The sequence below is a fragment of the Lemur catta genome, chromosome 14, assembly GCF_020740605.2.
Source record: "Lemur catta isolate mLemCat1 chromosome 14, mLemCat1.pri, whole genome shotgun sequence".
Lineage (NCBI taxonomy): Eukaryota > Metazoa > Chordata > Mammalia > Primates > Lemuridae > Lemur > Lemur catta.
This window is the reverse complement of record NC_059141.1, coordinates 65,123,959-65,135,593: the sequence shown is the minus strand read 5'-3', so window position 1 is coordinate 65,135,593 and position 11,635 is coordinate 65,123,959. Positions and strand designations below refer to the sequence as shown.

General features: G+C 50.8%; 1 protein-coding gene across 1 annotated transcript in view; it reads left to right on the top strand.

Annotated features, from left to right (window-relative positions):
• Positions 1 to 369: 369 nt before the first annotated feature.
• Positions 370 to 11,635, top strand: part of LOC123649751 (maestro heat-like repeat-containing protein family member 1) — a 36,650-nt gene continuing 25,384 nt past the window's right edge. Inside the window, exon 1 of the mRNA XM_045567925.1 lies at positions 370 to 391. The gene's annotated coding sequence lies outside the window, so the exon portion shown is untranslated. The remainder of the gene's footprint in view (positions 392 to 11,635) is intronic.

Sequence of the window (11,635 nt, the reverse complement as noted above, 5' to 3'; positions counted from 1 at the left end):
GTCCCTATCTTGGGGAAAACATTCCCCCCCAGCTGAAAGTTTTTATTTTGGAGTTAGTCCAAAACAATTCTGGGTGTGATGTGTGAAAACCTGAGCCTAATTCTTTCAGAGTTTTGTGTTATTCAGGGATGAAAGAGGTTCGTTTTAAAATGGACTCCGCCTTCTAACAGGCACCGTGGCCATTAGGGTGTTCGCCCAACTCAGACACAGCCCAGGCTGCGCAATCAGGGCTCGGCAGAAAGGGAGCTGTTAGGGAGAAGGTTAAAGGCAGGTAAACTGAAGGGAAGTCGGGCAGTTGGCGCAGTTGTGTGGTCGGGAACCTGCTACATCCCTTTGACGCCGCTGGCCCCTCAACCCGGGCAGAGCTCCCTGCAGCAGCCGGCGTGTGCGGGTGAGCACGCTGCACGTGCCTGCGTGTGTGTGTGTGTGTGTGTGCAGTGAGCCTGCGTGTGTCGGCGAGGCCCTGTGTTGGCGGGTGTGCACGTGTATCCGCGTGCAAGTGTGCGTGTGTTTACACATGTGTGCGTGCGTGGCAGCACGCTCTGTGGGGAGGGCGTTCTGAGACCCAGCAGGGCTGTCAGGGGCCGTCCCTGCTCCTCTGCAGTCCCTTTCCATTCTCAGGGAACTAGAGCGCTGCCGCGGGTGCGGCTAGACTCTTCCTGCAGTGTGGACTTAGCACGGTGGAGGCGCAGGTAATGGCTGATCCCCGAAAGGTGGCTCTGGGATAGTCACTTTTCCACCTTTCTAGGACAACTGCGCAGGGGTGGCCTCGGGTGGTCGTGGGGCGAGGCCTGAGGCCAGCTGGCCCGGGATCCTTAGCCTGTCCCTTTAACCACGCCACTGGGCAGGAGGACGGGAGCGGGAGCGGGGCTCTGGGTGGCAACTAAGCGCCCCCAGGCCCCATCGCCGCTGTCACCGAGGCAGTTGTATTTCGAATGCTGCCTCTGGGCCGCAGCCAGTCGCCTAGGCTTGGCGTCAGCCTGGCCTCCCTCCTCCTCCTCCTCTTCTCCCCGCGCAGCCCCCCCCCTTTATCCGCCCAAGATTAGAGGTGGGCACTGCCCAGCCCCCACTCGGGTCGCCACGCCCCACCCAAGCACACACACTCATTCCACTTGAATCCTGGGGCAGGAAATCAGGAAATTACAGCCCCAGCAGCAGCGCGAGCTCAGTGCAGGACGCAGAAGCCAGCGGCCCGTCCCCCTCCGACTCTCTGGTGCCTTTGCCGCCTGCTCCCGCCACCCTAGGAGGCCCAGTGCCACCCACTACTCTGTCCTTTGCTTGTGCTCCGTGCTGGACCCTTTCCTGGCGGAACCTCCTCATCATCTCTTTACTTTCCGATTGCCCAGGGCGCGCGCTCTCGCTCTCTCTGTATCTGTTGGGGGGAGGGGGAAGAAGAGCAGGAATTCTTTCTCCGCCTAACTTTTCAAGGGATGCAATTCATTGCAAGTCTCTTCCTTTTCCAAGCCGCCTTCCATGCGCTCCGGGTGCCCGCAACTCCTGCTCCCAGAGAGAAGAGCCTCTCCGACCTCAAGCCCTCTTTTCCTTGCCCTTCCCTTCCCTCCTTTCTCCCTGCTCCTCCTCCACAATCGCCTCCAACTCCCGCATCTACCCGCCGCCACCGCAGCCACCCAGAGCGCCCCCTGTCCCCCTCCACCGCCTTCTGTCTTTTCGACAGCCGCTGGACGTCCCGGCTTGATGGTGGCAGCGGCGGCGGCCTAAGCCACAGCAGCCCTCACAGCACAGCAGCCCCTGTCACCCAGCCTGCTTCTCCAGCCCTGTCACCTGATCCCCCGAAAGGTGCTGAGCAGATGGGGCAATTGAGACGTAGCTGCTGTGGCGGCGGTAGAGGCGGCCGTGACCGCCAGAGGCGGGACGAGCGCGCGTGATCAAGGCGCCAGGCAGCCGTCAGCTCCAGCCCAGGGACAACCTGCTGCCCCGGCGCCTTGGAAGAGAGGACGCGGCCCACACGCGAAGCAGCAGCAAGTGCGTACGCGGGCGCGGCCTGGGCACCAGCCCAGCCCGATTCCCCCTGCCAGGGCACCGGGACGCGCCAGGCTACCGGAGCGAGGGAGCCCAGTCACCGCGGCCACCGCAGGGTGCCCTCCGGCGGCGGATCCCCCCAGGACTGCCCCGCGGAGCCCCGGGGCACCCGCGTTCCTCGGGCGGCGAGGTGGGGCGCCGGGGCGGCCGGGGGAAGGCGGGAGGTAGGGTGGGCGAAGCGCTTCCTCGGACTGTCGCTATCGTGCGCGGTCCTGAGTGACGCCGTGTCGCCTGACGACTGGAAGCGGCAGGGGTCGACAAGCCAGGGCTCCGCAGTACTTTTCTGCGCCGCTTTTGCAGTTGCCCGGGGAGAAGGAGGTGCCGGGAACCCGGGCGCTCTGGCCCATCTGGGCCGAAGGGGCTCAGTCCTGGGGACCCAGCTCTTTGTCCCGCTTCCCGTGGCTGATCGCGGGCCGGGGGCTGGCGCGCCGCGGTCACCCCGTTGGCGCCCTCCACACGCTCTCGGTGGCCCAAGACTCGCGTCCTCCAGACAAACCACGCGTGGGGACCGGACTGCCTGTCCTGTTAAGGCTGTTTAAAAGCAGCGCGGCAGCCGCCAGAGGGAGCCCGGGACGGGGGTGTGGAGGAGCCTGGGCCCCGGCGGGGCGAGGTTAACTCCTTCGGCCAAGGGCGCCTTGAAAGGAGTGGCCGAGAGAGTGCACGGTAGCTAGGGGTCCCTTCCTCCTCAGGCGCCCAGGCCCCCTTTGCCCCCGAATCCCGCGCCTCAGAGCTGCAGACATTAAATGTTCTTCCCCTAGGCCAGTGGCTGGGGGTTGGAGGGGACGATCGGAGGGAGCCCGGGCCCCCGCTGAGTGAAGGGTTTTATCTGCCTGCGCAACCGATTAAGCGAGCAGCCAGCGCTTGCTGAGCTGGCCGATCCCCAGGCTGGAGTTTGGTTCCCCGTGATTTCCAGGGCTGGGCCGGCAGGGTAGGAGCGCGATGTTTCCATGGAGAACATTTAAGCTCCACTTCCTTGGGCCTGAAATCTTCTTCTTGGCTCCTTAGCCTTAAATTGCTTCCTTCCTGGCAAGTAGGCCAATTAGAAAATAATCCTAGAGTCCCAAAGCTGCCTGAGAGCAAGGTGGGGAGATTGAACAACGTTTGCCTGGAGTGCATTTGAGAAAAACTGAGAGTTGTACCTTTTTGAATTCATCAAAGGAAACAAGCGAATCTGGAGGCCCCTGAGTTTTCCCCCTCTGCCCAAGGGACACTTTACACGGCCTTTGGGACTTGTTTTACACCTCTCAGGAAGTCTCTGTCCTCCCTCCTTGTTTCCCACCCACCACTTAGCTCTCTCTCACTCTACTTCTGGCCACCCCCCCCCAAAAAAAATCCAAAAGAAAATGCACTGGGTTCCATAAAAGTGCATCAAGAGGCAAAGAAAAAAAAAAGAAAGAAAATGCACTGGAGTCTGGAGGTAATTGGATGTTTTACTTTTGCGTTAAGACAGAGGTCAAAAAGAAAAAAAAATGGGTCTCCCATGTGTGCTCTGGATGTGTCCAACTGGCACTAGTGGTCCCATGGACAGCTTGCAGGGAACTTCCCCAGAGGCTGTAAGTAGGATGCCAATTGTCACTGAGGACGTCCATGCGTTTTAAGTTGATTAGTCTCAATCACCTAGTCTGAATGAACTGTGAATAGATGATTCCCTGGATAAATGTTTAGGATCTGGAATATTAATCATCACACTCTCTTAACCACTGAGTACTTAGTATTTACTACTTGGCATGGGAGCCATTTAAAGTTTTGCTAAACCTAGTGATTGTTTGGATTTCTCCTTCCCAGACATTCCATTCTTCCTTACTCCACACCCCCACCCCCACCCATTAGTTTTCTCTAATCCATCCCCATAAGAGTTTTCTGTAAAGAAATTTTAAAGAAAAGTTATTTTTATCAAAAGGCATTTAGACTGGAGACCATGTCTGCGTCTCCAAAAGGAAGTGGAGAATTATAGCAATTACGTAGATAATTCAAGCAAAACCTCCCACCACAGATTTATAATAATTACTCAGAAAGTTTAGGGGGAATGGAGTTATTTAGAACCGAAGAATTGTTCACCCACAATGTGTCCGTTGAGGCATAATCTACCTAGAATGCAGGTAGGCATGCAGAAAGGAGTAAAACTACCTTTTCAATATGGAAGATGGTTGAAGTGTCTATGACATTAGCTTCACATTTCTGTTGTTTGGAATGCTAGTGCAATGGATAGTGGTATTCGTATAAAATGGTTATTATTTCTGTGAGTTGCTAAATGCATCACCATGTAAACTTTTGAATCCCACCCCAGAACATCCAGGGCAAATATGAAGCTCTCACAAAACGTTGAATGCCTTCAGGAAGGCGCTCTTGGCCACTGCCACATGCTGGTGGATTTAACCCCAAAGGGAGGCCAAGGCCATGTCTGTGTGGATAGCTGGGAACCAAGGAGGCATAAAGGAGAAAAGGATAGGTTTGGCATTGAAGGAAACCTGCCAAAATGGCGGCCCAGCCCAATGAGTCCATGGACTGCACGTCTGCGCTCCTTCCTCCAGGAACGAGGGAGAGCTTCATACAGCCCTCAGCTCTGCCCACACCTGCTATGAGTGTAGAACTGCCCAGGTGGCTGCTGGCCTCTTCGTGCCTCCACTGACCCATGCTTTGGAGGGCCAAGGCCACACCCTCACCTTTTGGAAGCTCACCTGTCACAAACCTCCCAGTGGGGTCCACCTTTCCAGTGTTGAACCTGTTATGGGGCTTGTCCCTGTCCAGCCAGGTCACCCACTGCACCTGCTATGTCCCCCAGTCCAGGAAGCCAAGGCAGGTGCTGGTGGCCACCACATAGGTCCCCATCTAGCACAGGGCCACAGAGCCTGGGGGAAGCCTGCTGCATTTCCACAGGGCCAATGCAGCTCCCCACCTGCTGCACACTGTCAGGAGGCGCTGGCAGAGGTAAGAATGCATTCCTCTTCCCAGGGCAGTGGGCCTGGCTGCTCCCAGGCATGGTCTGGGCTGGCCTCCGTGGGCCACCTGCATTCTGCCCAAGACATCACTTTGCTGTGCTCCCCACTACACACACAGCCATCCACTGCGGGCCCAGCAGGTGACTGACGTCATGTCTTTGCCTCCTTATCTATAAGGGGAAGAGCGGGCTCTGCCTCAGGGGCAGGGTGTGAGGGTGAGTGGAGGATGCACTTAGGGCACAGCAACTGCTGTGTGGATGGTGTGAGGCCGCACAGGTGCAGCAGCTCCACACAGGCATATGATCTCATGTAGGTGTGTAAGCCCTAGACAGGTGTGTGAGCCCCACATGGGTGCATTAGTCTTATGCAGGTGTGTGAGCTCTTTACAGGTGAATTAGCCCCATACAGGTGTGTGAAATCTTTACAGCTGTGTGAGCTCTTTCAGGCCATTTGTTTTCATCCTGCCATGCCCCCAGCATTGTGCCTGACATGCAGGAGTGATGACCAGCAAATGATCAGGAACCACCACTGCTTGGGCATCTCTGCGTTAGGACGGGTGCCCCAAGGCAGAACCTAGCGTCAGGCTCAGAGACTGCCGATCCTGTGCAGTGAGACATTTTAAGATGTTAGAGCTTCTATTGACTTTTTGTCTAGAAGAGAAAACAAGTCCTCCTACTTGTTGATGCAACAACGTCATCGCTGTGGACCTATAAACTCCCGCTGTCTGCAAGTACATTTGGGCTGATAGTTCCCACTAGAGATGGGCCCAGAAGCAGCCGGCAAAGCTGTAACAATGCGGGAGCCTCCAGCAGAGTCCAGAGGCAGTGCTCCTTGGGGAGCACCTGGGGTGCCTCAGGCCTCATCAGGGACGGGAATGAGCCAGCCAGGGTGGGCAGAGGCCAGTGCGCTCGAGCAGCCTGGAGTCCCGCGGGAGCCCAGGTGGGCTCCTGGGCCAGCGCTCTCACTGCCTCCCTGTTTCCCTGTGGGACATTGGAAAGTTTTCCCCTTGGTACCTCTGAGTCACACATTTCCCACACAACGCCGCCTGTCCCCACAGCCAGCCAAGCCTCCAGCCCTTGCTGCCCGTTCCCTGTGGACACTGTGGGGTGACAGCAGTCAGGACGGGTGGAAGGAGGACCTGGCTCAAAGCCCAGCCACCTCTCCCTTCATCTGCAGACTGAGGGAGGGGTAAATCCCCCAGGGCCACAAGAGTGTCCCAGATCAGGGCTATCTCCCAGCGAGGCTGGGTTGGGGGCTGGGTCTGCCTCACAGCCGCATCTGCCCACCCTGTTCCCAGCCCTCCCTCCCGTTGAGCACTGAGGACCCCAAGCCTGTGTTTCTGCGCCTGCGAGGTGGCGGCAGCCCGAGATCTGGGCCTGGCCATGTGTACCAGTAGCTTGCCCGGGATGGGTATTACTGTGGATTGAGAGAGGATGCCAGCCGCCAGGCCTGGGCCCTGGAACCCTGCCTCAGGCACACGTTGTATGCGTCACCTCGACCAGAGGAGTGTTCTGTTCTGAGACTCTTGTTTTCTCTACTGTGAAATGGAGCCAATACGGTGGTTGCAGTAGACACCATTGCAGGCGTCGAGCAGTTGGAAGGGCTTAATACTTTTTTAAGAATCTCCTAGAATTTGGCAACTGTCAGGCACGAGGGGTACTTCTACAACAGGGAAGTGGCCTGAGGAAGCACACAGTGCAGCGGTGGCTGAGGTGGGAGTGCTGCCCACAAGTGTCTGGGGCACAGCTGGACTTCCGGCGCCCCCCTCAGCCTCCTCACCTGGCCCCTTGATACACTCATGGGATCTGATTAAATTATGTTCCATGACGTTTTATTCCAGGGCCGTCTACTGACCTCAGAATGCCTCCTCTCCCCCAGGAGGCGTGTTGGCCATCTCTCCTCCTGTCCATGAGTGCAGAGAATGGGGCAGGGGCCGTCATTGCCACATTCTCACTCAGCGGAGCCTGTGGATGGTCTCATGGAATTAGGTTTTCACTGGAATGTACTGTCTCAGGAGTGGCTTAAGGACTGAGCAACCCCTTCCTACAGAGAGCTAACGTTTATTGAGCACTTCTTGTATCAGATATGTGCCCAGTGCCCTACACACACTGTCTCCATGAATTCCCAAAACAGCCTTAGTGTAACGTTTTTGTATGAGTCGACCTAAATAACAGAGAAAGGCTCTCTAAAAGAAAACTTTATTCGGGAATAGAGCATTGCAGTGGGAATGGAACATGCATGCCATAATCAACTATGCACGCATTCAGGGAGACAGAGAAAGAGGTTTTTAGAGTAAAAATGAGGAGGGTTACCGAAATTTTTGAGCTCATCATTCTTGTCTACAAAGATCAATAACATGGGTGACACCAATGTGGTGTTGAACAGGCAGTTGCTGGGTAATGTTCTCGCAGAAGTATTTTTTGTGTAAGTTTTGCAACGGCCTTTGTGCAAGCTTGTGGTTTTTGCAAAGACTTTTGTGATAGTTTTTGTTATTACATATACAAGCACGAGAGCCCTGTCTTCATAGACTCCCCAGCTCAGTTTGTCAGGTTTTTTGTTTTTGTTTTTTAACACACATGACTCCATTTTGATTCTGACAGCTTTCCTATTTCTCCTTTTTGATTAAAACCTTTCTCTGGCAGCATCACTGCTCAATCATCCCGTGTCTAGGATTTGATTATCCTTCAGTGCTGGGATGGACCTGTCCTGGTGCTGGTCTCGTCCCATGTTGGAGGGAATGACTGGCAACTCGGAGTCAGTGCCAAACCCTTCCTTTGCTGCGACGATGGGTCCAGTTGTCATCCGTGGCGTATGAGTCATGTTCTGTAAACCTGTATCTTGCTCTTGCCCTATAACCCTATCTTTCTCTCCTCAATAAACCTCATTTTCGTGTTTGCCTAACTTTGGCATGTCTGGTCATTCTTCGGCCACAGGCGCACCAAGAACTGACATTTTCACACTGAAGCCTGACACTAGGACATTGTAGACTTTATAAATACTGTACACTTCGGCTAAATTTAAAACTTTCTTCAATAAATTAACCTGAGCTTACTGTGAGTTCTTTATAAACTTTAACTTTTTAAACTTTACTTTTTTGTAATAACACTTAGCTTAAGCCGGGCGCGGTGGCTCACGCCTGTAATCCTAGCACTCCGGGAGGCCAAGGCGGGTGGATCGCTCGAGGTCAGGAGTTCGAGACCAGCCTGAGCAAGAGTGAGACCCCGTCTCTACTAAAAATAGAAAGAAATTATCTGGCCAACTAAAAATATATATAGAAAAAATTAGCCGGGCATGGTGGCGCATGCCTGTAGTCCCAGCTACTCGGGAGGCTGAGGCAGTAGGATCGCTTAAGCCCAGGAGTGTGAGGTTGCTGTGAGCTGGGCTGACGCCACGGCACTCACTCTAGCCCGGGCAACAGAGTGAGACTTTGTCTCAAAAAAAAAAAAAAAACCACAAACACATTGTACAGCTATACAAAAAAAAAATTTTGTTTATATCTTTATTCTATAAACTTTTATTTTTAATTTTTTTAAAACTTTTTTGTTAAAAACTAAGACACAAACACACACATTAGTCTAGGCCTACACAGAGCCTGGACTGTCAGTATCTCTGTCTTCTACCTCCACATCTTGTCCCACTGGAAGGTCTTCAGAGGCAATGACACATGGAGCTGTGGTCTCCTACGGTAACGATGGTGACCTTCTAGAATACCTCCTGAAGGACCTGCTTGAGGCTGTCTTACAGTATACTTTTTTTTCCTTAGGTAAGTAGAAGGCGTATACTCTAAAATAATAATGGCCAGACAGGGACATGGTGGCTCACGCCTATAATCCCAGCACTTTGGAAGGCCAAGGTGGGAGGATCACTTGAGCCCTGGGAAACAGGGCTCTGTTTAAAACAGGCCTCTCTCTAAAAAATAAAAAAAAATTACAAAGTAAATACTAGGTGAGAGGAATTTTTCAGCTCCATTATAATCTGGAACCACAGTCACATATGAGGTCCATCATTGACTGAAGCGTCAGTTTGGTGCATTGTTGGTGAAGAATGTAAATTAGTACAGTCACTCTGGAAAAGAGTATAGAGGTTCCTCAAAAAAATCAAAATTAAAAATAGAACTACCATATGATCCAGGAATCCTACTACTGGGTATATATCCACAGGAAATAAAATCAGTACATTGAAGAGATATCTGCACACTGTGTTTATTGCAGCACCCACAATAGCCAAAACAGGGAATCAACCTAAGTATCCTTCAGGGGATGAATGGATAAAGAAAATGTGGTCTATTCAGTCAATGGAATACTATTTATCCAAAACAAAAAAAAAATGAAATTCTGTTATTTGCAGCAACATAGATAAGCCCAGAAGACATTATGTTATGGGACATAAGCCAGGCACAGAAAGACAAACACTGCATGCTGTCACTCATATGAGAAGCCTAAAAAAAGTTATCATACAAGTAGAGAGTAGAACAGTGGTTGCCAGAGGCTGGGGGAAAGGGGGTACAGAGTGGAGAGGGGAGGTTGATCAATGGGTAATAAGTTTCAGTTGGATAGGAAAAATAAGTTCTAGAGTTCCGTTGCTCTGAAGAGTGACTATAGTTAACAGTAATATATATTTCAAAATAGCTAGGAGAGGATTATGAATGTTCTCACCACAAAGAAATGATAAATGTCTGAGGTGATGGACATGTTAATTACCCTAATATGATTATGCATATTATATACACATATCAAAACACACTGTCCCCCATAAATATGTACAGTTATGTGTCAATTAAACATATTTTTCAGTCAGGCACAGTGGCTTGCACCTATAATCCCAGCACTTTGGGAAGGCAGAGGCAGGAGGATCGCTTGAGGCCGAGACTTTGAGACCAGCCCTGGTAACATAGCAAGACCCCATCTCTACAAAAAAATGCCAAAGAAATTAGCCAGGCATGTGCCTGTAGTCCCAGCTACTTGGGAGGCTGAGGCAGGAGGATTGCTTGAGCTCAGGAATTTCAGGTTGCAGTGAGCTATGACGCCACTGCACTCTAGTCTGGGCAACAGAATGAGACGCTGTCTCAAAATATGTATAAGTCTTGAAGACAAAATCTTAAAGTTTTGTACATCAAAAGACATCATCAAGAAAACAAAATCCAATCCACAGATTGGGAGAAAATATTTTGTAAATTATATATAAGGGTCTCCTATCCAAAATAAACAACTCTTATGACCCAACAAAAATACAGACTGTTCCTTCCTGGATCAGTTCACTCTTACACTTCCTAAGAGTATACTCACGAAAAAAAAAAAAAAGGGAAATGCAAATCAAAACCACAATGAGATATCACTTATCCCCAGTGATAATGGCCTTTATCGAAAACTCCCAAAACATAGCACTCTGGGAGGCCGAGGTGGGAGGATCATTTGAGCTCAGGAGTTCGAGACCAGCCTGAGCAAGAGCGAGACTCCGTGTCTACTGAAAATAGAAAGAAATTAGTTGGACAGCTAAAAATATATATAGAAAAAAATTAGCTGGGCATGGTGGTGCCTGCCTCCCAGCTACTTGGGAGGCCGAAGCAGAAGGATTGCTTAAGCCCAGGAGTTTGAGGTTGCTGTGAGCTTGATGCCATGGCACTCTAGCCTGGGAAACAGAACGAGACTGCGTCTTAGAAAAAAAAAAAATCCCCAAACAATAAATGTTGGCGTGGATGCAGAGAGATAGGAACACTCATACACTGCTGGTGGGACTGCAAGCTGGTGCAACCTCTGTGGAAAGCAATATGGAGATACCTCAAAGAGATACAAGTAGACCTACCATTTGATCCAGCAATCCCATTACTGAGCATCTACCCCAAAGAACAAAAGACATTCTATAAAAAAGACATCCACGCTCAAATGTTTATAGCAGCACAATTCACAATTGCAAAGATGTGGAAACAACCCAAGTGTCCATCAATACATGAGTGGATTAATAAAATGTAGTATATGTATACCATGGAGTTCTACTCAGCCACAAAAAACAATGGTGATCTAGCACCTCTTGTATTATCCTAGATAGAACTGGAGCCCATTCTACTAAGTGAAGTACCCCAAGAATGGAAAAACAAGCACCACATGTACTCACCATCAAATTGGTATTAACTGATCAACACTTAAATGCATATATAGTAATAACATTCATCGGGTGTCGGGCAGATGGGAGGGAGGAGGAGGGGCTGGGTATATACATACGTAATGGGTGCGGTGCACACCATCTGGGGGATGGACATGCTTGAAGCTCTGACTTGGGTAGGGCAAGGGGAATATATGTAACCTAAACATTTGTACCCCCATAATATGCTGAAATAAAAAAAAATTAAAAAAATACAAATTATCTAATTTAAAAATGGGCAAAGCATTTGAATATTTTTCCAAAAAAGATATGCAAATGATCAATAAGCACAAAAAATTTGCTCATTAGTCATTAGGGAAATGAAAATCAAAAGCACAATAAGATGCCACTTCACAACCATTAGGATGGCTATAATCAAAAAGATAGGCAATAATAGTAAGTATTGATGAGGAGGAGAAATTGAAACCTTTATCTATTGCTGACAGCAATGTAAAATGGTGCAGCCACTTTGGAAAACAGTTTGGCAGGACCTAAAAAAATTAAACAGAGACACCATA